General features: G+C 37.5%; 1 long non-coding RNA gene across 1 annotated transcript in view; it reads left to right on the top strand.

Annotated features, from left to right (window-relative positions):
* LOC113498433 overlaps window positions 1-22,217 on the top strand; it is a 33,865-nt gene extending 11,648 nt beyond the window's left edge. Inside the window, exon 2 of the long non-coding RNA XR_003401022.1 lies at window positions 20,050-22,217. This is a non-coding gene — a long non-coding RNA (uncharacterized LOC113498433). The remainder of the gene's footprint in view (window positions 1-20,049) is intronic.
* Window positions 22,218-24,114: the final 1,897 nt, after the last annotated feature.

Here is a 24,114-nt window from a genome sequence, read left to right as displayed (position 1 = left end):
GTTTTTTGCGTGAAAGAGGATCAAACATCCATACATAAACTATCGCGTTTATAATATTATTAGGAATAAAACAGACAGGTAGATACAAAATTGTTATTAGTATTGGTAAAAAAACAATCTAAAAATTATAAAAACCGTTTATAATTTATTATGTTCGTAAGATCAGCATTCGTACATAATGTGACCTCCAGTTATACTCGTACTCACAAGATGCAATTGCAACTAATATGACCTCTTCAATTTAGTTTCTTGGTATTATGACAAGGTTCTATCCCATTTTTTCCGCTCACCATTAAGGTGACGTCACAGGAAGCGTCAGTAATACCACAAAGTCGCCCAATACAATTAACAAGGCGTGGAAATCGCCTCTAAAAACCAATGGCTTGAATCGAGCCGGTTTGGAGGACGCATTGTATGCCAATAATCACAATCACATTGTGCGGTTAAATAAGATAACTGTCTGTTCACTACAAAGATAATTTCATTATTATAACTGTAATATAATTTGTATTGGAGTAACGATCCTATAAAATATAAATATAGAGCTTTTGGACCGTGAATTCTATTGCGTTTTGCAATATTCCTTATATGTATGTAGATGTACCTTTTCAGATATAGCACTATAAAACATCAAAGCCGCTAAAGCAAGTCGTAGGTGAGGCAAAACAAGCCTCAACATCTGGTAATTGTAGTCGCCAACCTACTGCCGATACAAACTAGACTTCCAGAGGAAATTCTTTGAAAAAAGTGTAACTCTGTTATGCCTAATGTAAAACAGTCGAAAAACATCTTCCTAGGAACTTAAATTGGCTCTAATTTTTTTTTGTTTCCATTGTGTCCACTCTTTCAAATAATGTGGCTGTGAACGCATAGTCAATGTTATTTACTTTTTTTAATCCCAAAAAACCATACCGATTTGATTTGACGATGTAATTACAGGTTCTGTCCTAAACCTACTAAACATGTAAACATCATCATTATTCGGGGGTATCAGTATTTGGGGTCGACGCCATCTCACAAGAAACACTCTTTGCAGCCATATCGTCTTTCACACAATCCATCCATCGTTTCCTTGGTCTTCCTCTTCCCCTATATCCACATCCATACTCAACACAACATGTAACCATCTATAGAATATGAATTGCGTAACAGTTTCACCTTTGGCATTTAGTACTTCGGCTGCATCGATCCGTCCCGAGGGGATGCGCCAGGACTTCTAGGAACCTTTTATATGGCGAGGCCTGTGTGGGTGGTACCCCTTACCCCGCTACAGCAAATAGCGAGGGCTGGATGACCTAATTGATGTTCTGGGAATGTTGGACGTTTTATAACCTTTAATTAATCACTCATATGGTTATTTGGGGTGTAAGAAAAAAAATCAATATGCAAATCGAGTTAAGTCTTTTTACTAAAGTTTTGTTTTAGAGAATTTCGATTGATCCGATTCTTATACTGCAATTTCTTAAATTGACTGAAAATATTGCCTATTTATTTATTTTTTCTGCTATTTCTGAGAATTATAGAGGGTTAGTTTCCTTCCCTCCTTTTAATTTGTAATAAATTTAGGCTTTTTTAATCTACATCAGAGATCGCTATTTCCTCTCTATTTCTAGAGACAACCTAAAAACCTAAGAGGAAACAAAAATATAATTCAATTCCAAACATAAATGTCACCTTCAACAACAGATTTTCCACACATCAAAATACAAACATAACTAGACATTACAGAACAGCAACGATCAATAGAGCTACATCAGGGAGAGCTAGGCTTCCGAGAATCTGAAGGTCTAAGCGTGGGATGCACCAGGGGGTAGCGAGGGGGGAGAGAGTGGGAGCTAGGATCCGCCCGGGCCTCCACTAGCCTTGGACGCAACTGCGCACTACGTCATATAATATTGTAGGCAGCTGTGCTTTACAGAGCTGAGTGTAGGTTAAAAGTGAAGTGTTATAGTTTAGAGCTGTATTGTAAGTAGAGGTATGTATTCTAGATACAAAGCCTTAAGCTACGATTGCGGAACAGGTACGTTTTTATTGCTAATGTTGAACAAGTTTTCGAAGCTGTTTGGTGGTTTTGTAAAGGCTAAACTACCCATGTCAAAGTGGTACTTTAGTTAGAATAATCCATGAGAAACCACAACGGTCCTCAAAAATGTCTACATTTTTTTATTACAGTTGTTAAATAAAAATTTGAACAAACCAAACCGGTATTTCTTAAAACTGCTAAAGTTACGATTACCTACACCTGTAAATCGTAATAATGACAGTACTTCAAAACCGAACCATAAAAACCAATCATAACTTGAACAGATAACATACAAGTGCTACAGTTCCATCCGTCTCGTTTATTTATGCGCGGACATCGTCGACGATCGATACAGGCCATCGGGAGGCTAGGCCTTCAGGCTTTGCGGAGGTCTGAAGCGTGGGTGGCTCTATATTGGGAGCCAGCGAGCTCGCCCGGGGAAACTCGGGAATGTTCCGCATACTTTCTATAATACCTCTATTTTCGAGATGTACATTTGTTTTTCTGTCCCTGAGTTAATGTTTACACGTGGAAAGTCGTATATGTATAATTAGTACAGTTTAGGGATGGGAGCATGTAACGATCTCCAATTTGTTTTGATGACATCAGCTAATGAAGCCACACTAATGAAGCTACTTCAAATTAAAGAGACATAAATCAGAACTGTCGCCACTAAATTGTATTCAGTAATGTTATAAATTACAATTATTTAGCACACATCACATTACCTTAATAAGATAAAGTCTTGGCGTCTTCGTGTCTAAATATCGTTGGCTTACGAGTAGCAGATCAAAGCCAACAGGCGTGCCAACTGCCCCTGGCACATCCCTACATTGCACAAACACGCGTATAACGAGCAAGGGCAGACTGATAGTGTCGTAATAATGCTCACATTGATCTATGACTTTCTGTAATCTTACGCAGAAGTTTTATTATTAAACAATCGAACGACAAGGCCGAAGTTCATGTGTTGGAAAATGAAAAAACTCGTCATCAGAAGGATGCATTAGCACACTCAAATGCTAGCAACCAATTTATTTATGTCGAAAACAATCTGAAAGCTATTCCATTATGTAATTTAATTTAGTAACTCGATCAATTTTATTCTTAACCCATTTGAAACTTTGTTGACTTATTTTATTAGGTAGGTACGTAAACTTGGTAATAATTTGACAAGAAAATACAACACATGATCTTAATGTGCAAAATTATTGAGAAACTTCAACTGGAGAATAAAATACCAGGAAAGACCTTGGCAGCTTGCCAAACAGTGCAGCATAGACCTGGACTGGCCCAGCCTTGACACCAGAATGCGCTAGATGTATTGTCGAACCTTGAAGAGTCTCGCTTTGTCCTCCCAACTACTTTGTAATGTAGGAAATCATGCCAGTGTTAAATTCTGCAAATTATGAAATTGTGTCAATTTATAAGTGTTCGGTTTTGTATCTCGCATATTCTATGTTTAATAAGTCAATTGTACCAAGTCAATCATCATCTATGCTACACATTATTTTACTTCCTAATGTAACCAAGTAAGTTATTTTTCCGCGAGCTATTTGGTTTTCCTCATTATTGCGTCATTACCACCCCCTCCCAAACCGGTTTCAAGTTCACGGCCATCTGGAGCCTAGAAGCAACAGCTGGATCGATCGGGGGCTGCAGCTCCGCTCTCGCATTGTCATGGCGACCTGCAGCCGTGACCTGGAGGGTGTGGGGCGCGGGGGAGAGCGCGGGCGCGGGGGGGGCGTGCCGCGGCGGGGCGGGGAGGGGAGGCTTGCATCGAGCCGCCCGGCTGCATCGAGCAGTTATTTCGGTGCAGCTGGTGGGCCGCAGTCGCTTGCCGCGCCTCCGCTAGCGCGCGCGCCTCGTTACCTCTTGCATCGACATAAACCACTGTGCTCCGTCATTTAACAAATCGGCTACATTAACGTTGTGCGTTCAGTATTTACTTCGTAGTTGTGTTTGCCCGCGTCTCTGCCATCGCACCTGTTGCACTGGTCGCGCTCTCGCAAGGTGAAACTGCGTGGAAAACTCTTTTTCTCGGTAGCGGACGCGTCTACTTTCACCGTTCACATTCCGTCGCTACGCCAGGCTATTGCACTAAACCAGTCATCGTAATAAGTTTTGATGTTTGTCACGTGTCAAAATTGGGTTTAACTAGTGTGCGATATCAGATCACTGATAAGACCGACATGTAATTGTTATACTATATGGTAATGTACAATTTAACTTTACTTATGAATATAGGTCAGATAGTTATTACGGCCTTATGTTATTGTAATGGAACTGTTCAGTGAAAGTTCATCTATGTTTGAATATTTATGTATATTTGAGCCCAAATATAAAAGTATGGCCATATATTAACATGTAGCTCTTTGATATGAAGATGAAATAGCTCTTTATTGGAGGCCGGACAATGTTCACATAAAATCAATACTCGATACGTTCTAGAATCTAGATAATTACGATACAAGTCGGATCACAGATCATGACAAATGATCGCAGCTACGAGCTGACATGGAGAGCTGTGTATCATTGTTTTTAACATATCTAGGACGTCGGGATGACAGTCATATCGAGATATGCAGCGGCTGGCATTTGGCCAGGGATGCAGCCGCGAAGGTCGCACGCGAGGTGGGAAAGTGGCGGGTGGAGGAAGGGGGTGAGGCTCGGGCGAGGTCGAGGGGGGAGGGGGCGGGAGGTCGGAGCGAAGGGCGCGGGGGGTAATGCAATAATTCACGAGTGTACAGCGCAGGTGCATCCGGAACCTCGCGATACTCAGGTACCCGAGCATATCTGGGACTCGCCCAGTTTATCCCGAACCTCTGCCGCGGCCTCACCTATGTGAAACAGACCTAGTGACACCAGTGTTATCAGTGATACCACAAGGTGATCTTCATTCATTATGAAGACAAGTTAATTACATAAACATATTTACAGTTCTCTGATATACTTTATAACGTTTGAAGCCATGACTTAGTGGAGATACGCCTTTGTTTTCGTTTGCTTGTGTCAAAAGCGATTATGGAGTGATTTATTAAGGTACCTGTAGTAGAGAAAATTAAAGTAAACAAAATATTACCATAATGTTCTTGAAAACAATGGAGCATGTTCGCATTGTGTTTATTCATTCATATGAAAAATTATGCAATAAAATAATTGTATAACACTTGACCTATTTCATCAACGAATATTAAAGTGAAATGGCTTAAAATAAATTTCATTAAAAATAAATATCGATTTTCTTTTAAGCTTTCCAATTAAGTTCAAACTTCACTTAGCCATGAAAACATTTTAAAAGTGAAGGTCATGAAAAACTTTGCATAAAAATATGTGCTTTTCGCGATGGGCTCTACCATCTAACATTATAGAAGGGGAGTTTCAACAAACTAGTATCGTTTATAAAGTGAAATGATTAACTCGTTTCCGAATTCGTGTTGTCGTAGGTGTTGCGAAACATTCGGCTAGTCCGCGCTGAGTTCGGTACGCGGTACGCATGTTAAGGCAGGCACACACGCGGTAACTTTCGCTCACGGGACCGTTGACCGTGGTTTGACTTTCTAAACCATGTCGTAACGTCGGTGATCGCCCCAGCCGGCTGTTCACGATACGCCTCGACGAAACACGCAATGTCATTAGTAGGTACATGTTTTTTTTTGTTAAGATTTTACAAATCTGTAGAAAGTCTGCAATGAAAACATTGATAACTGTACGTTTTGAGGCAGTAAAAGTAAAGGTGAAATAAGAGAATTTATTTAATAAATAATGTACATTTAGGAATATGTACCAATATCCCAATTTCCTTGCAATAAAAACCTTTTTTCATTAGAGATAAAACATTTCAAAAAGTAATGCATTCATTATTTTATCTTAATGACAAAAAAAAACAGAAAACATTAAGTTTTGATGAAACATTTTCAAGTTACGATCAAATTGGTAAAGTTTTGATTTCCTTGCTACGCCGTAGGTGTCGTAGAGCTTTTGGATCCGTAACCAAAACAAACGAAGGACGATGAATAACATAAAGCTACGTTACTGTCTGGCTTTAATTATATAATTTAGTACTTCTTACAAAAAAAATAAGATATAATAGATAAATCCGCAATCAATAAAAATAAAACGCACAAAACACTCACAACTTTCTTTAAATTACAATTGCAGACTTATTTTATTGTCTAGCAACATTCCTAGTTCTCACGCGAAATCGTCTTTATTTTCATTGCGTAAACTATATATTAGTAAGTAATGGCAATACCGCGTAGCCTTGAGTCGATTGGCCCTGTGTGTGACCTGACCTTGGCCGAGCTGTCCTAGGGAGCCTAGAACACGTCCTTGGGCCGAATGCCAGCCCCCCTCCCCAACACCCCCCCTCAAACCGGGACGTGCGCCGTGCATACAGGAAACAATCGATATTGCCAATTCGATACTCAATTATCGAGTAATTCTCGATTAGAATCGAAACGATTCGCCTCTTACTTTGGCATCGCGTTTGGATTTCTTTTCCTGTACACTTCAGTTTGTTGTAGTGTTAATTAATCGTAACGTCTTGCAGTTTTAATTGCGTCTAATTAATATTTAGTAGGCAAACAATAACTTGAAATGAGACTATTATAAAACGACTTCCATTAAAAATTCTGACATGTAAGCAAGTAAACAAATAACTAAATAAAACTTATTTACAATATGTGGAACAAAAACATGTTGATTCAAAATTGAAATAGTTTCTTTGCCTTTACGATCTTTATTCGTGTTTGAGTGCTAAAGAGAACTGCTCGTAAACTCGACGTGAGAATGACACACGGTGTCTTAAGCTCTGGCCCAGCAGACGAAAATACACCTTCCCCCCCGAGCCCAAACTAAATTATCGCACCTTAGGTTTGTAGGCCGATGCATTACGGACTAATTAATGACTGCGTTTATCTGAGGTAGAGCCAACAGTGCAATATAGAGTCTGTAATAAATGGCATGTAAGAAAAACAATTGAATTGCAAGGAAAAATTGTCTTGAAGAGTTTTGTTTTGTGTACCTATTTGGCTTATTGGGAATATTCCGCGGTGTTCTAACTTTAATATAATCTGAAGGATAAGATCATTGCAGAGTAGGAAATCATAATTTAGTTTAGTATTAGCTCTGTAAATAGTTTTATCACAATATGAGAATTTAAATCTGTCAACCCTTTAACGGTAGTCAGGGAACGTTGGGCGATTTTTATTATTTTTACAAAAGTTTCTCTACTAACATTTTCACGAATCACATGTAAAGTAGTAAATATGTTAAAGAGAAAAATACGATTTTAGTCGACAATAGCTAGAAATATTGGCAAATACGAAAATAGTCGTCGTTAAATATACCTGTTCAACATTTATTTTAGTCATACAACTTATTAGTAGCGGCCATTAAATGAAGTCCGGTCGTCTCCCTATATTTGCGTCGGCAACAGCTGATCGCATGCAGTGGGTGCATAGAGCGCTAATATCTGTGCACACGTGTCAGTGAGTCAGTTTCGTAGCTCGCGGTTTAGACCGGCGCGTGAGTCAGGCGGCCTTGGCGCGCATACTATAAGCGTAAACCCGCTAAACGCTGAAATATTATTTATTGGTCCGCCGGTACCAGCCAGAATGACAGCGAGCCGAGGCCGCGACGATGACAGAGCGTTACCTATCTTTTTACTGGTTTTATGTTGCGATAGCCTGCGCCTGGTGAAATAACATCCAGACAAATAGTTTCAATTCGGTAAACATGACATAAACAAATTGTCTCAAAGGCGTTGACCTGACTTGTCCTTTATCAAGTTGTAAATTCATCAGCCTTGAGAGGCAAATAAAGAGCTGTTTTTAACATTGCTATAATGTAATAAAACCTGTCTGCAATGTTTTCGCGTATCGCCGTGAGTTGGCCGTCGAAATGGAGCGTCTATTTGTGGAGCTCGAGGCCCGCTCGCGACAATATTGTAGCCGACATACGAGCCTTACCCGCGACAGTTAACAGCTACTTACCGTTAGGATACTACAGTTTTTATTTTAAACCGATGGGTTTATTTATAAATATCTCATGTATATTAAATTCGAAAAGTCGATGCTACAGTTTAAATAGAGTGCAATCATGCAAACAGATGGCAGAGTGCGTGGTGACCTAGTTACCGATGCATCTGGCGCGCGCGCGCTTATCTGCAGCGCTCGTGTGATCCGCGCTCCTCGCGCCGCGCGAGCGACTCCAGCCCGGTCGCGGCCGATACGTGCTCCGCCAACAACAATGGATCAGACAAAGTGGAGCGTGGATGCGCCGACGATGAAAGCGAGTACGCAAACAGGCGAAAGTGGTGTCTGTGAAACCACCGCGAAGTGGTGGGGGCGCAGGTGACGCCGCCGGAGAGGTGGCGAGGTGGGAGCCCGCCGGCGGTGGTTGCGTCAACCGGCCCGCGGCCCCGTTGGCAGAGCGGGCGCGTATTTCAAGCCGGGCCGCGCGCTGCACCGACCGCTTTGCGAAACCGTCGGTTATGCAAGGCGTGCCGCTGCCAACTCGCGCTGCTCGCGTACCGCCGGAAGGAAAAGTGGAACGCGGCGCAGTGGTGCGGGCGCGCGCGCCGCCTCTACACGCCCCGCGGACTCCAGTGAAGTGCCTCCCAGTGTCGTGACAGTGTCGCTTCTAGAACGTTGGAATTGTGTTGCGCAAGTCCTACGCCTACAGCGGGATTATTTTAAACTAGATAATTACAGGGGCCACGACCTCGTTCCGCCGGTCGGGAGAGGCTGCACCCCGGTCCCGGTCTCACATGTGTCCGCCGGCACGTGCATCATCACGGTGCTGATCACGTGTTCAACATACATAATCCAATAACTCATATCGCTGTGCATGCTAACCTTATTACATACATACTTAATTGGAATGTATGTATTTATATGTTTATACACTTACATATCTTATTTCTAAACTAAACGCTTTGCTAGCTTGTACTGCGCCTGAAACTTTACCATACCGCAGGTATATCGCAATGCCTGCATGTCGTAAAATAAAGGACTAGACGGCTAAGTATACTGGTTGAGATCGATTCGCATTGCAAAAGTAAATAGTTGTGCACGTCAATAGACAAGCTGTTGGTAAAGGCCGGGTTTTACCGATTACGATCAAACCGATTGAAAAGTGCCGTCGTTGAGAAACCAAACGCTGGCCATCGATACGTCACGACGCCAGTTTCTTGTTGCGAAAATACCCAAGTATGGATAGCAGTTAATTATAAAATGTTTGTAATTGCAATTAGTGTCGGATGCGATGTCGGTCCGAGAGGGAAAGTGTTCGGTGGAGCGCGGCGGCTTCCTCGCGACTGCGCGGGGCTTAGCGCGCGAACTGCCGTCAGTAAAAGTAACTACTTATCTATGAGCACATTCTCACACGTCCACGAACTCTTTTGCGATTCATAACATATAATAATCGCGTTTCAAATGCCATATGATGCGGTTCCTCGCCGCCATGCGTTCAAGGACATATTAATGCCGCCAATGAGCGGACACATTTATCATGTACCGAGTCCCATGAGCGGCACAATTGCACAATGCAGCTTATCTAGCGCATGAGAGCTAACAATTATTTGTCCTACTTTCTTAGAGCGTTCATGTTCAGCCGATCTCGCGATTACATCTGAGCACTTTCAAGCGGATTGATTGTCGTGACATAATGCCAGCACGCCTGTACACTCGGTATTCATGTTACATTCACTCGCTGCAGAAACGATTTCAACCAATGTTTTATTCATTGCATACCTAGGTCGGATAGAAAGACTGCATACCCTAGAACACGGATTGAATAAAGTTCAATCGGTATAACCCGACATCCATTCATCTCTTTCACACTCGTAAAATTTGCGTTTATAAATAAAGGAATGACGGTATGTCCAGTAACGAATGTGCAGTTGTTACGTCAGTGGTGCAGTGCTGGGCCCCGCGCATGCGCGCTGGCGCGGCGGCGCGAGGGCACTCAGCACTAACAGCTCAGACGCCCACCAGCCTCCTATTTAGCTTTATGTCCTGCTATTCATTAAACCTTTACTACATGTTAATGCATAATGCATAAACATTAAATACTCAAGTTTTCAAATGCTGATAAATTAACCTCCGTATCATTGAGGCTCTGAGATACATGAAGTACTAAAATAAAATATATCAAAAAAAGGGATCGGAACAAATAATATCAATTGAATGTGTACATGAATTACATTACGAATACAATGAAATTATAGTACAGCAAAGACTGACATAAAATAGAGGGGACATGGTACATAATACAATTAAATTGTCTGTGTTCGCTCCCGCGGATGGTGGACTAGGTCGGTTTATTCGCAAGGCCGACTCTATGACCCGATTGCGCTAGCTCACCTTTGTTTCATACATTGCCAAGCCAAACTGCACCCTATCGACAAAAAAGTCATTATACCGAGAATCGACGTAAAAACTTCAACATAATTACATACTTGGCTGAGATTCCATATTTAATGGCTATTTCAAAATCATTTTCATTAATTTGTACCTAAATTCTACAAGACTTAAGTACCGTAAATGCTATAATTTGCGCTAACAATGCAATAAATTCATATCTAATCAATAAAATAAGATTGCATTTAACTGTCATAGAATAAGTTGGTCTAGTTAGCATTAGATTAGAATGTAAAACTTGAGTTGCACACAGTCATTCCCTACGCCGCAGCGCTATCGTCACATGCATGAATTAGCGCAGTTTGCAGGCAAGTGCAGCTCACTTCGCATTATTACGTATACAAATAAACTTAGCTATTATAATTGCCACACGTGTCAAGTAACACAAGGTCTCGTCTCCATTGCTATATTACGTCATGACGGAAAAACTTATCTTGCATCGCTCCGCCTACGATGCAAGTATCTTTATTGCATAAGGTTTTTACCTAAAGCATAAAATGTCTGGATTAAAAACCCAATATCCAAAATAAAAAAGAACAAAAAAATGGCTCACCATTTAAGAAAAAAAAAACGATGCCATTTATATTAAAAAGGAACAATGTTGACATGTTCGAAAATTAAAATTCATAAAATAGAACGACCGTGTTCTTTTCACGCAATTTAAATAATAAAAAATGTCGGCCATGTTGTTATTTACGCAATATCATAGTTAGTTTGTCATTGTCATCGCTTGATGAACAATTTGTATGAGAACGGAGGCACAACAAATGATTGCCTTGATCTGTACCGCGTTGATGAGGCGATGCAAGTACATACAGGCACATCATGGTTATGCGGCCATTGAATCATTAACATAGCATTTGCTTAGTTCGTTTCATATAATAATGTAGCAATAATTCCAGCTAATACAGTCTTGAATAAAGTTTTCCTACTTAAAAGACTGATCGGAAAAGTCAGTTGTATTGTATCAAAGTTACGATTAAAAATCAAAATAAACACGGTTTATCAGCTTTTATCATATCAATAAAACTTCGGATGAATCAAGTTCCGGTTGTCAGTGAAATCAAAAGAGTACCTAGTCTTTGTAAATAATGTAGTTATCTAGCATGCAATGAAAATAAACAGTACTGCAATAAATACTGTCATAAGCATTAACAGTGGGTCTATTACATAATTATTAATAGTCAGAAAACATTTAAATATTTTTTTCTATGTTTAGAAATCACGCGTATGAAAATCAATGGACAATAAACGGAACACAATTCCAACTATGATTTATTAAGCGTAACAGAGTTCTAAAACTGAAATATAACTGTCCAAATATTTCATGAAACTAGAAACGTAATTAATCTCACGTGCGTCTAAAAATGTGTAAAATATTTTTCGCTTCACCGCGACACTCACTTCGTCCAAAAGTTTTAATTACAGATGCCTAATATAATTACTCTCACTAAGCAAAGATGGCGTCTGTAATTAATGCATTCATATAAAATTCTTTCTCAGCATCACTAAGACGCGTCTGCGTTATCACAACTCATTATTTATATGTCACGCTTTCACTCCACACTTTCATTTTTGAATATTTTAAAAACACAAGGCTTTCGAATCTGTGGGAGAACTCGCCACGTTCGTGTTATGAGCATAAAGGCACATTTAGACGGTGCGAGAAACGTCTTGCGAGTTGCAATACACTGCGGAGACGCGGTATCAAAAGTGATATTTCATCGTAATACAACTTGTACGATATTTCTCGTCTAAATAAGCCTTTATAATGTTAACCTCGGCAATGTCATTTTCCTCGTACAGCATGATTAGTCATAGCTATAAAATCGGGCAATGTGCGAACCAGTATTTTTATTTACTCTCATGAATAGTTATATGGTCGTAAAAAGGAAAATTACGCTGGTGAAAACTTTTGCATGTCCGCTTCTTAAAGCAGGCGTTTATATTAACAATTTCCTTAGAACATTATTGAAAGTCATTTAATAATATCCACTTAGAGCTTGTGTAACAAAACTTTAATTACTTCATTTTATATATTCAGGATTACACTCACTTTCATGGCAACAACGCCAACAACACTAACTCCGTCACTAATAATTAAGTTTCCTTTGTATAGGTGATGCGTCAATACATACGTAATGAATTACAATTATGATAATCCATGATTTCCCCCGCGTGCTGTCATCCACGGCCTTGTCATTCAACACATCCATAACCGTCGGTGTCAATCGTATGATGGAACATCGTCTACGTAGAATAACAATCAACACAAACCATAAACGCAAATTAAATGAATAATAATTACATACATGAATCATTACGTCATAGTCATCAATCATTCAGCTTTCTTTGCAAGTCAAAATTTCAATGTGAAAGCACTCGAATAACACTTGACGTAAATTGAAAAATAATTACGGCATCGGATACACGACACGACTGACAGCATGAGAAATTAGCATGTATTTCTGTATGCACGCAATACTAACTATTTCGTCGCTTGCACTAACCGCTTTGAGAAATGAGACCTGCATCATGTCATGTGCCTAGTACCTAGATAGATTGGGACACCAAGTTTTCGTGTTAAACGGCAAAGACGTTCCGTATAGTGCATAGACTGTGTAGTGCGGCTCACAAGTTTTACGCTCCGGAGTTCGTGCCAGGAGTGCGTTTGCAAAGCACGCTACAGTTTTGCGTTAAGGCAAAGTTGACACTGTAAATGCACTATCTGGTACGACACCCCGGCGCGTGTAGCGACGGTCCCGACGCGACGTATCCACCGACCAGTTCCATGAACTGTTATGAACTCTAGTGAACGTTTTTACTATTTACAAATGCTGCACCTTATTTATATTTTTTTTCCTATTTTATTTTGTTTAGTTTTATGTTATCTTTACGCTTTTTAATTATTTCGTAAATTGTGTCAAAGAAATCTCCGAGTTCATTGTCCGCTTTATGTATTATGTGTAGTCATTGTCTTATTTGGCTTTTCCTTTTAATAGTATTTTGTATACAAATTATTATTTATAATATGTAAGCACTTATGTAAATTAGTTATTTTTTTTCCATAACAGAATTACGAATTGTTGATTTTGTTGTATTTTGATTATTATTTTTGTGGGTTTTATTACAGCTTTCTACGGTTTATTTTTGTTTTATTTCTTTTCTCATTCCATTCGTGCCTGAGACATATGTGATGCGGTACATGTTCTAGTTCCTGCATGTTACGTGGTAGTAGGAGCTGTAGTACCTACATATAGTTTAGAACACTGACGGTTGTAATGGTAGGAAGCCATTGTGGCCGCGGTTCCCTCGGTCAGCCTTCACCGATAATTACCGTCGGCACTCGCCGCAATATTGCAGTCACTTGTACGGAGTTGTACGCAAGGGATAACAATTCTTTACCGTCACATAACTCCACGATTCACGACGCTAAGACTGGGATTATTCTGTAGTAGATTTCTAATAATAGAAATCTTTTAGGACTACAAGCAATATTGGAAACAAGAAACTGGATATGAAATTACGACTGCTGATAAAGACTTATTTAAATGTAAATACGATCGTTCACGTAAGTAGGTTTATGTATGTATGTATGTTTGTTTAAGCCGAGTTTACAGACACAAGTACTTAAATAGAAAATTTTACTACGTGAATAGGGTTAAAGTAGTCAAAGGTCGACGAGTAAAGTAATGAAAATGTCTCATAAATGATGCTTAGGAAACGAGAAATAACACCGAAAATGAAAGTTGAGATTATTTTAATATTCTGCTTTATAGTCAGAATTATTAATCGATGCTAATATTTTTCAAGGTTAATGGCATTATTAACCATAAAATGAAGAACTCTACATACAGTTATAGTATACAGTTAAGTTCCAAATTAACAAAGAGTTCAAGTATGAAAAGTATTTAATGCATAAAACGTTTAGGTTCGTTAGTATAAATTAACCTGTACATGACTCGCATGACCCGTAATAAATCAGCTTTAAAATAACATATCGAAGTATAAAACCAGAATTCTCAAATTCAGGTGATCTAAGTCATTCGCAAAATCTAGTAAAACATATTCAGATTGAGAGAAGGCCAACATAAATCAAGTCTCAACTGACACAATTATGAGTGAGCATTACAAAACAAAAGCACACGAATTTCAACCTTACTGCGTTGGGATAGAGAGTATTGAAAATAATTGTAGAATTTTAGTTGTCTGGTGTGAGTTTGAGAGCTGTCAGCTGTTTGCCCACGGCAACAACAAAATATTGGCCACGCGGTATAATTAGCAGCACGTTGAAATAGCAAACAATGTTGCGTTCATATTCATAGATTCTGATATGCACTACACTCGCTTGGCCTTGGTAATCTTAGCGAGGCTAGCACAATTGCCAGCTCATGGCTATCTCTACAATAAGCATACAGGGTTTCTGATTAATATTAAACGCTTGTATTTCGTATTTCCATTACTAAAATAGAGTCCAAATAGATATAGAAACTTCATATAGACTCATATCAGTATCAGGTGAGAGTTCCAGCTATTGGTAGCTAGGCTCAGATGCGCACGCTGTGTCCAGATCTTTTGAGGTCTGAATTATTTCCTAACGACTTTATTAGGAGATACTTCGATGTCGTACTTTACTATTGATATTCTCATTTCGGAAATGGAGAGCAAAGGTCAGCTCTCTTATATATTTCACAAAACCATCAATTTGCAAATAAACATATTGGAATAAATAGATCTATTGAACAAATATTTCCTTTGATATTAAGATTGAAGAAATCGTATAAACTAACAAGCATGAAAAAAATACTATAGACTAGCGTTTCAGAGAAAACTAAACACGTAACAGACAAATAAGATTGATCGTACTTTGTTTTTTTACTACCGTTATTATGTGCGCGTGCGCAAATTTTATTGAATCGAGCTTGCATTCTCTATTTGAAAATCCGTTCAGTAATTTGTTTAAAATTTACTGTTCTCTCTATCTTATTGACTAAAGTGTTTTTTTTTTATAAATAAAAAACATTATTTCAATTTGCGCTAATAAAGTAGACGTAAAGAAAGTGATGACATCATACAGTAGAGTCATCTAAACAGTTGCATGACCAAAAAATAATGTATAATTTCTCCTAATATGGAGTGTAAAAAATACAGCTTTCTGAAAACTTTCTACTCGTTAAAATAATAAGTACCTTTTAACATTTGAGAGAGAGCAAAATGATATGAAAGTCTTTTATCATCTGTTTTGGGGATTTGTTTGCAATTTCACTTGATACTTGAAAAAATGGAAGTATTTTTTATGTAGGTACTGTATGATACATAATACTAGCATGAAACAAGTGCAGCTCTAAACAGGATTGTAACCTACTTTTAGGATTACGTTTAAAATTATATATGTCAAACTGGGAAGAAATAATAAAAAAGTAGATACCTCTTGGCCGGTAAGAATCAGGCATACCTCAACAAAGAGGTTAACATCCAGAAAAAAAAATGACGGTGACAATTTGTACATGACGTTCTAATTGTATTTGAGTATGGAATCGTTTAAACGGTGGCAGTAGGTCAAGAGTCGAGGGGGTGACCACACGCTGCCCAGGGAAGCCGTACGCGTAGCCTTGCATTGTCTGTAATCTCATTTCACTGTACACACCTTATAACATAATGCAATCACCGAGGAATACGAAACATTTATATACAAAATAGAAGACTGTTGCTAAGCAAGATATATTTCGGGAAGAGGATAGATTTAATCTTTAAAGACGAAATATGAATTGTTGATCCTTTAGAACGTAAACGTGCTTTAAACTTAGTATGTAATATCCAAGTAATTAATATGGTTGTTATTAAGATATAAATCGCATTCCGAGCATGATGACAAATTATTTTATTTTATAGCTTTAAGAAATACATTTTACGAGAGGTTTATGCGATCTTGTTGTGTTTTCGTTTCATTTGATTTAAATAAATTATTTTTGTTTTGAGTTTGTTTTATTTTATATTTTTACTACCCTTAATATAATCTTTACTATTATTTTCTTTGGACTTCTTCTTGAAGTATATTTTCACTCTAAACTGCCTCGTATTTTTGGTTAATTCATCAATATATGTGACAGTTTGCATTCTCACCATAGTAATTAGATGCAACATACATCAATACACTTTGAATATTTTACGGTAGGGTCATCAACCATTAATTTGAAAACATGAATGTATAAAGATACTCATCTGACTTTAAATAAAACAAATGCCAAACCAAAAATATGACATGCGTGCAAAGGGCCACGCACAATTTGCGACACAAGTACACATGTTTTTCATTAAACTCGTCCTTATTTCAAATGTATAAGGTATACATTCAAAATTCGTTGCTATTGCTGTATGATACACCCTACGTGTGAATTACTCGTATGCTCATAATGTCAAGACATTCACATTCTGGGTTACACTGAGATTAGTAATAAATTGGATAAGGTTGCAACGCTGCCTTTGCGAATAGGTCAACTTAGGCCTATAGATCGAACCTTTACATGGAATACTTTACTTAACTTGTCAGCATCAAAAGCGTCCATAATATCTTGGCCTTAGAATTACTTATGTACCATCAAGTGTAAAGTAAACTTAGAATAATAGAAATACCTCTTCAAATAACTTGTCATAAACTCAGTACAATAGTAGTCAAAATTGGCAGGATCATTTTCAAATTCGATCTCCGAATTTTCTTGCCGCTACATAATGACATTTCTGAACCAATTACCTAACGAGAATCACTGGATGTAACGCTTATAAAGCCCCATTTCAACCTACTGGAAATAAAATTATTCTTCATCTATGCTGATATTATGAGATGATTTTCCCTCACCGCGACCTTACACAAAGAACAATAGACATATTTCAAGATTGATATAAATAGCTACGATGAGATCTAAAGCAGCGCAGATGACAAGACGAACGCGGTTGCTTTCGCGTTTCACTGTCGCGAAGCATAGCTGGTCTACACGAGAAAACAAATGCCGCACGAAAGTAATTTGTATCCATATCGAATGTTTACAGAAATAATGTATTACCCACTATTAAAATTAAATTATTCATAAAGAAGGAGATATCGTCACTTACATAACTTTTTCGAATTCTGTGATGTTGAGAAAACACACGACAAAATTTCACGACATTTCTATGAGAAATAGTTCCTTTTTTCTATCCATAAATATAATCATTATATTCAAATGGGTAAATCCCCGAAACGGTACTAAAATATGAGCTATTCTAAAAAAAATCAAAATAGAAAACATAATTCAAACTTCAATGCCCAGCATTGCAGAATAACCCTAGTCAAAGAAATCTTGATACACAAGTGAAGTACTAGCACGCTGTGATTCAAAAGGTTGTGCCACTGATAAGCTAATGGTTATTAATATCTAATTATAGATAAAGTCGCACAAGTACATACAGAACAGACTCGCATCAGTATCAAGTCATTAAATAATTTAGAAAACTCAATGAGTGCCTCATGTTGCATGTCATTGAAACCAACGCGTGGACTCATTCGAAGTGGTGTTTAGATAACTACGTTTTATATAGAGTTAGATACCAGGGCCCCGATTCGGGTATTTACAATGGCCGATGAATGATGAATGATGATTTTTCACTAAGAACAATCACGATCAATACAAAGCTTTCGAATATTTTTTTTGGCAAAATACTTAGGAGAATACGAATAGTGCCATTTTAATCCAATTTCCATTCATTTATCGGCAATTGTAAATAGCAGAATCGGGGCCCAGTTGGAATTGATTAGGTACTGAGTTCTGACAAAAGTCAACTCAGCTTCACACAAGACGTCAAAACTGTGAAGTAATATTTTGAACAAAACAAACGTATGAGAATCGTTAAACCTGCATAGGGACGTTAATATTACCTATTGCTAGTACTTGCGATTTTAAAGGAGTTAAATACACATATATTGGTACATAAAAGATGCAAGACTAATTGAACCCTGCCCCGAATGGGTTGCCGAACATTAGCCATCCACCATCTCTTGGTAAGGTTGTAGTAGTGTGAGCGAGATAGCACACTACATACGCATAGCGGTGTCTCTCTTCCGCAAAAACAACTGTCTTGACTTTCTCAATTCGCTCTCATACGTAGTAAAACATAATCGAATATTCAATCGATAGATATGATATTCACAACCAGTTTTCCTTGCATGTCATTTAATTAGATGCATTGCGATAATACTTTGCGTGTAATGAAATTTAAATGGAGGCTTAAAGGTCGATGGTATGTAAGCAACATACCTTATGATGGTTCCACAAAATTATTTAGCTAATCTGGTCCATAGATGTTGAATCGCCCAAAATGACGATAATAGGTTAAAAATTTAAGTGTATTAGTTGAAAAACCCTAGCAGATAATAAAACTAAGATTAAATTATCCTTAGTTTTTACTCGTATAACAAACTATGTGAACAGAAATTATAAAAAAAAAACATGTATCTGAAAAGAAAATTTAGATGGATATAATCGGCTGAAAGGTAATATTAATTGCAGTGAAATCCAACGGATTATAAAAGCTTAAAATAAACGCGATTTCAAACAATATTAAATTTATTAAATGATGTAACGGTTTACTCACGCGTATTTATCGGGGTAGCCCGACTAGTTTCGGACCCAACCGGAGTCCTTAATCATGAGCAGACGCGGCGCGAAACTAGTAAACTACTATCTAGTACTATCATTTAATAATGAATCAGTCTCACGATAGTTATTATAAAAATATTGAATTTGAACAAATTTTCTATTCTCTCAAAATGTCACACTTAATTCTGTCATGATGAAATCGACTACACCAAATCATTCTGAATAAATGACATGACATCAATTGAGTAACAGAAAAAAAACCGTAGATGGTATATGTAACATTTATGGGAAAATCCGGTTTGATTCCGAGAAATTATGAACAATACGTGTGGAGCGTGAGGAAACAGTTTTTTTAAGGAAAACCACGACGATGTTGCACACCTTGCTTTCTTAACCCAATTAAATAAAAATCCCCATTAAAAATCTGTAGTTCTATAATAAAGTGAAGGTGTTTCGTCTTGATATTAAAATATCCGAAAACAGAAGTAACATTTGATTAAAGCATTTTCATTTCATAGAAGAATTGTCTACTGAAGTTAAAAGGTATCTTCCTTTCGGGTCGAAAATCATCAAGTAGCTACTTATTTTAACTGAGAGGAAGGTAGTGTCAGACTACTGACTAAAATTCGCCCAGAATCCATCCTTTGCCTTAGTTAAAAGTTACCTAAATTGACGTAACATGACGTCGGAGAAACCAATGGGAAGGAAAACCGTAGTTTGATCGCAGTGTAGAATATAAGTCTGATGCACTTAGATTGTTTGGCTGTATGTGCACGCCTACACGACTTCATACGTAACTAAGGTACACTTACTGTTGAGAAAGTCGACTGTTGAACGTTGTAGCACTTTTGTAAAACACTTTGGAAATGAAAGAGTGATACTAATGAGCAAAATAATAGGCAATTTGGTTTTTACGTTTCAAAGTTATAGCAAAGAAACACAAAATACCCTATATTTTTGTTTACAGGTTTCGATCGCAGCGAAGAGTATGCTGTGAAGGGGAATAGTTCATCGTGGACTTGCGCAGAACCGACGCAGGCGACATCTATGCACGCCAATAGAAACTATCAACGGCACTAGGAATAGTTTAAGGGGTTAACTTCATAATCTCTGCCTAAAGTATTTTCAATTCTAAATGGGGCTCGAAACCCTGTGTTATTTCGTTCCTTTTTCAGAACTCCTGAGAAAAAGGATTGATTTTTTAATAAAGCATAGAAATAAAACCTAGAATATAAGACACAGGCGTTTTCCCTATGTAAAGAGGCATTACAGGATGATTAAATAAGAAGTTAATGAAATCACAATTAGAATATTGAGGTATTTTATGAAACCTGTAATCATTTCTCACACAATAACTTTCATTCATGAAATGAGAGACATTGTCATTTTGCGACCACAAAAATATCAATATAATAGAATAGAGTAGGTATTATTTTATTCTAAGTTTATGATACAGAACATCAAAGTATACGCAAACACTACCGTATCCGATGCAGAAATAGGTATTACAAGTCATTTTTTATGCTTAGCACATTATACTTTAGATACCTCCCGAACTGAAGTTACACAGAAGAAAAGACAAGCAGTCAAACAACATAGAAGAGAAGAGAAGAAAATGGGTTAGACCGCGTTGGCAGTGTGGTTAGCTGGTTGTTTATTATATGACAACAGCCACTAACGACACTGCTTCTGCGTACACCCTGATCCTACATATCGACTGACAGAAGGCAGAAGAAAGAAGATAACCTGCAGAAAAAGAAGAGAAGTTATGCAGAAAATATTTTGTGATTGTTGTTGACAACTTTATTTGATTGTAGTGCTAAGATTAATTGACAATCTTTGTTTATTTATTGTTTATAATTTGATTGTTTTTTTCTTAGATTAATGGACTTTCGAAAGAATAGGGCACATAATGGTAAAATTTTGCTCATAAATGACTTTTGTTTTCACTTAGAAACCTGTTTAATATTTCTTCTTCTCTTTGTTTCCTTTATTTAAAAGGCTACCCCTGCTGCCTAATGTCTGCTTAAGTAACATGCATAAAGGCACCCAGACTCAGATTGGCATTCGTGGATCACATTAATGCAAAAACACCCCGTATTACCCACCGTTCACCGGTACCTAAGCGCTCTGTTGAGAAGAAGAAATTGCGCAAAAAAACTTCATAGCAAAATACATAGGTACGATACACAATAATACGTATTCTTATACAAATGTTAACAAAACAATGACCTAGTAATAGCTGGAGCTCTAAAAAAATTTTCAAATAAAAACGCCGTCTTATATCGTCACGGGATAACTTCATGGGCAGAGACCCGGTCTTTTTTAAAAGCGTACACGGGGACACAGGTCCAACATGTATAGGCCTTGTTGAGAACTTTAATCTAAAATGTGATGGGGTATCTACCAGGAGCCACCTACCCCTGCTCTACAAAAGAATAAACATGGATGGCCCAAGGATACTAAAAACTACTGCAAATTGTATTATGTTATTATTATTATATTATCTTTTATGTCACCTATTAGAGCGATGGAAATAAATATGCACCTCCAGGTACCGACGGGAGTCTTGCCAAGTCTTAGCTGCACGTGTAAGGAGCGTCACGCTGCACATATAATGCGACGCGATGACTTTATTTTTGTAACTGCGCGTCTAGCTGTGTTTTATGTAATTATATTATTAATAAATAGTGTTGTTTCTGTAATTCTGTTGTTTAGGTGTTTTTTGTTTTGAAGTATCTGTTTATTTCATTTTGTGAATCGTCTTGGGTTGTCATGAAGTTTGTAAATTTTGTATTGAGTGTTTTAGTAACTGATGGTGTCTCTTGCGACGGCGTGCTGAAACTGCGCTTGCGCATCGTGCTTAGAAGCTGAACTCAAACCAGCGAAAGAAGAAATAGAGTACGCCCCTATAAATTGACATCTTTTAAAAATGTATCCGTAAATAAAACATGGAATCATCTTTTCTATTTCAAATTACTCTTTTCAAAATAATCGAATAATCGATTTTTGGCTTCCGAAAAATAGTAGGTACTGCGCCAGCTTTATGTTTATAAAATTAAATCTTTAAAATTGGCAAGAACTACGTTGTTAAACTGAAATATTTGACAATTTAATAAACAATAACATTGTAAATTGCTTTTCATTTCTTTATATCCCCTTACGATCGATTCACACTATCAAGGTGGCAGCCGATACGTGACGCAAACAAAGACAAAAAAAGCTAAGCTGAAGAGGAGAAACTATTTTAGCGTCCACTTACTCTTAGCTGGGTTATATTAAAAGAAATATATAATTTCTTTAAAAGTATTCCTTTAGTCTTTGTGTCCCTTGAACCCTCCGTTCAAGAGACAAGTCACAAATAAACAATTAATTTGTATCTGCTTTTCTATAAAGTCTACTTAAATTATTTCGTTATACCAAAACGTAGGTACACAATTCAATGAGCATGTATGACAAATAGTTTTCCAATTACTCATTAACATTAGCTACAATGACTGCAGAATATCTAATTCTCATTTAATGTGGATTTCGACCATATACCAGAGCTAAAATAATGATCCGAAACAATTCCTTGCAATAAATCTAGACTATTAAAATAGGAACAAAAACTATAATCAAACGGCGGTCTATGATTAAAATGAATACCTATTGGCATAGCTGTCGACATAATACTGCATGCAGTTGCAATCTGAATAAATATGAAGGTAGCTACTGAGAGTGGCGTAACTTATCAAGTAAACAAACACTCGAACGTGTTACAAATAGATTGTATGGTATCACCTGCGTCGCCTGCGTGATATGCATTCGGAACAGGTGCGTATATAAGTAAAGGAAGATGAAAGTGATCAAATCCTGTGTACCTACTGTTACTGCTCACGTATGCCCACTTTCTTTTTCATCCTTTTGAATGGCATTTAAGTATGTGCAGTTTATTGCGTGAATTTGGCATGAGATGGACTCGAATGATAAAGATTTGACGATCGGTCAAAGTTGTATAGACATTAAGGTGATAATAAAGAGCTATGGTTTTTTATGGACTTAAAAGATGCTACCGCATCATACCTATGATAATCTAATGCAAACAAGTAAAAACATTGTAGTTTTCTTTACGAAATGTGCTCTTTCTTTAAAAAATGTGGTTATAATACGTGCCATATCAATAACTGTAACAGTGGATTCTTTATGTTTTAAAATCAATACATAATATATGAGAATAATTAAGTATCTAAACTATATGATGCATGCTGTCCTAAAACTTGAAAATGGCAAGATCTCAATGACCATTTATATTCTGGTGTAGCTACCTGTATAAATATGTTACGTGAGTTGACTGTCCGAACTTATGCAGGAGAAAGCAAACCTTTTTTGTGCGTATTTGTGTCCAGTTTCATCGCTCTGACATTTCGTTGGACCTCATACCGGCTTTCACAATATTTTGTCATCATCGAAATACAGCTTTCTGGATTTCGGCAAGGTGCTGTATTTAAATACACGTATTTACTCCTGAGCCAGGTGCTATGCTTGGAAAAGGGTGTCAAACTGTCACGGGTGGGTTATTTTCGACTTGGGAGACATCTTGCACTATTATGCTTATTAGCTGTCGCCTTCTACTCTGAACCTAATTTGCCAAAAGTTAGCCATCTTTATTCAAGTGCCATCTCACTATAAACTAAAAATTATTAAAGTCTGACAGTTTCCGCATGTACCAAACACATATCCGTCTCACCTAAGTGGCTAAATAACACAGTCACAGTTCACTATCGCGTCTCTATTCAAAGAGAATTAAAACACATATCTAGTATTAAATGTTCCACACAAAAATAAATTAGTTCATGAAGTCACATCTTCATTTGTCCTCATCCCCAATCTAAAAACAAAATTTATTTATTAATTTACCCAATAATGTATGTACTGTATGTAGGTACCTACACAGAAAATAGTAAAAAACACAACATTACAAGAAATTAGATACTAGGGTGCTGCTTATTTCTTAAGAAATGACTACTTTCAGACCCAAGAAACGTTGTTT

Source organism: Trichoplusia ni, chromosome 11 (genome assembly GCF_003590095.1).
Source record: "Trichoplusia ni isolate ovarian cell line Hi5 chromosome 11, tn1, whole genome shotgun sequence".
Taxonomy (NCBI): domain Eukaryota; kingdom Metazoa; phylum Arthropoda; class Insecta; order Lepidoptera; family Noctuidae; genus Trichoplusia; species Trichoplusia ni.
The sequence above is the reverse complement of the archived record's forward strand: the minus strand, read 5'-3'. Positions and strand labels throughout refer to the sequence as shown.